Source organism: Daphnia pulicaria, chromosome 4, assembly GCF_021234035.1.
Source record: "Daphnia pulicaria isolate SC F1-1A chromosome 4, SC_F0-13Bv2, whole genome shotgun sequence".
In the NCBI taxonomy this organism is placed as follows: Eukaryota; Metazoa; Arthropoda; class Branchiopoda; order Diplostraca; family Daphniidae; genus Daphnia; species Daphnia pulicaria.
In genome coordinates, this window is record NC_060916.1 from 7,583,869 (window position 1) to 7,586,368 (window position 2,500).

Consider the following 2,500-nt stretch of genomic DNA (forward strand, 5'->3'; position numbering starts at 1 on the left):
ACAAAGCAACAAGATTTAACTGACTTATTATTGCAGCAATTCACTCTAATCACCATTAAATGGATGAGAGAAACGACTTCAGCTTACTGTTACAATAATATTAGACAAAATCGTTCACTCTAGGTTTCTGAAGTCATTATGCAACAAAGCTGTTGTTAAACGTATCAATCAGGTTGATTAAATTAAAATATTGCCTCCCCGGCGGGGAATTGAACCCCGGTCTCCCGCGTGACAGGCGGGGATACTCACCACTATACTACCGAGGATCCAATGATTGGTTCAAGTCATGAAATCTGTTACCTATATTTCAGAGGATTTTTAGCAATTTCAACAACACACCAAATATCAAGCAACTTTCGGGTACACTGTCACCAACTTGGACACTCACTGGGCAACAACCATAGACAGTTTAGTCCATTGTAGCTAAGCGATTGTAAAATTATATGTGACTTCCGAAGGTTCGTTAAACACGAGTCTTATTGTTTTTTGGTTTTTTTTTTCAACAACGAACAAAGCAACAAGATTTATCTGACTTATTATTGCAGCAATTCACTCAAATCACCATTTAATGGATGAGAGAAACGACTTCAGCTTACTGTGACAAAAATATTAGACAAAATCGTTCACTCTAGGTTTTTGAAGTCATTATGCAACAAAGCTGTTGTTTAACGTATCAATCAGGTTGATTAAATTAAAATATTGCCTCCCCGGCGGGGAATTGAACCTCGGTCTCCCGCGTGACAGGCGGGGATACTCACCACTATACTACCGAGGATTCAATGATTGGTTCAAGTCATGAAATCTGTTCCCTATATTTCAGAGGTTTTTTAGCAATTTTAACAACACACCAAATATCAAGCAAATGTCGGGTACACTGGCACCAACTTGGACACTCACTGGGCAACAACCATAGACAGTTTAGTCCATTGTAGCTAAGCGATTGTAAAATTATATGTGACTTCCGAAGTTTCGTTAAACACGAGACTTATTGTTTTTTAGTTTTTTTTTCAACAACGAACAAAGCAACAAGATTTAACTGACTTATTATTGCAGCAATTCACTCTAATCACCATTAAATGGATGAGAGAAACGACTTCAGCTTATTGTGACAAAAATATTAGACAAAATCGTTCACTCTAGGTTTTTGAAGTCATTATACAACAAAGCTGTTGTTTAACGTATCAATCAGGTTGATTAAATTAAAATATTGCCTCCCCGGCGGGGAATTGAACCCCGGTCTCCTGCGTGACAGGCGGGGATACTCACCACTATACTACCGAGGATCCGATATATGGTTCAAGTCATGAAATCTGTTCCCTATATTTCAGAGGTTTTTTAGCAATTTTAACAACACACCAAATATCAAGCAACTGTCGGGTACACTGGCACCAACTTGGACACTCACTGGGCAACAACCATAGACAGTTTAGTCCATTGTAGCTAAGCGATTGTAAAATTATATGTGACTTCCGAAGTTTCGTTAAACACGAGACTTATTGTTTTTTAGTTTTTTTTCAACAACGAACAAAGCAACAAGATTTAACTGACTTATTATTGCAGCAATTCACTCTAATCACCATTAAATGGATGAGAGAAACGACTTCAGCTTACTGTTACAATAATATTAGACAAAATCGTTCACTCTAGGTTTCTGAAGTCATTATGCAACAAAGCTGTTGTTAAACGTATCAATCAGGTTGATTAAATTAAAATATTGCCTCCCCGGCGGGGAATTGAACCCCGGTCTCCCGCGTGACAGGCGGGGATACTCACCACTATACTACCGAGGATCCAATGATTGGTTCAAGTCATGAAATCTGTTACCTATATTTCAGAGGTTTTTTAGCAATTTCAACAACACACCAAATATCAAGCAACTTTCGGGTACACTGGCACCAACTTGGACACTCACTGGGCAACAACCATAGACAGTTTAGTCCATTGTAGCTAAGCGATTGTAAAATTATATGTGACTTCCGAAGGTTCGTTAAACACGAGTCTTATTGTTTTTTGGTTTTTTTTTTCAACAACGAACAAAGCAACAAGATTTATCTGACTTATTATTGCAGCAATTCACTCAAATCACCATTTAATGGATGAGAGAAACGACTTCAGCTTACTGTGACAAAAATATTAGACAAAATCGTTCACTCTAGGTTTTTGAAGTCATTATGCAACAAAGCTGTTGTTTAACGTATCAATCAGGTTGATTAAATTAAAATATTGCCTCCCCGGCGGGGAATTGAACCCCGGTCTCCCGCGTGACAGGCGGGGATACTCACCACTATAATACCGAGGATTCGTTGTTTTGGTTCAAGTCATGAAATCTGTTCCCTATATTTCAGAGGTTTTTTAGCAATTTTAACAACACACCAAATATCAAGCAAATGTCGGGTACACTGGCACCAACTTGGACACTCATTGGGCAACAACCATAGACAGTTTAGTCCATTGTAGCTAAGCGATTGTAAAATTATATGTGACTTCCGAAGTTTCGTTA

The 2,500-nt window shown here is 38.2% G+C and overlaps 2 non-coding genes across 2 annotated transcripts; both read right to left on the minus strand.

Moving 5' to 3' along the window:
* Positions 1-194: 194 nt before the first annotated feature.
* Positions 195-266, minus strand: Trnad-guc. Its single transcript has one exon. It is a non-coding gene; the product is annotated as a tRNA-Asp (tRNA).
* Positions 267-1,718: 1,452 nt separating this feature from the next.
* Positions 1,719-1,790, minus strand: Trnad-guc. Its single transcript has one exon. It is a non-coding gene; the product is annotated as a tRNA-Asp (tRNA).
* Positions 1,791-2,500: the final 710 nt, after the last annotated feature.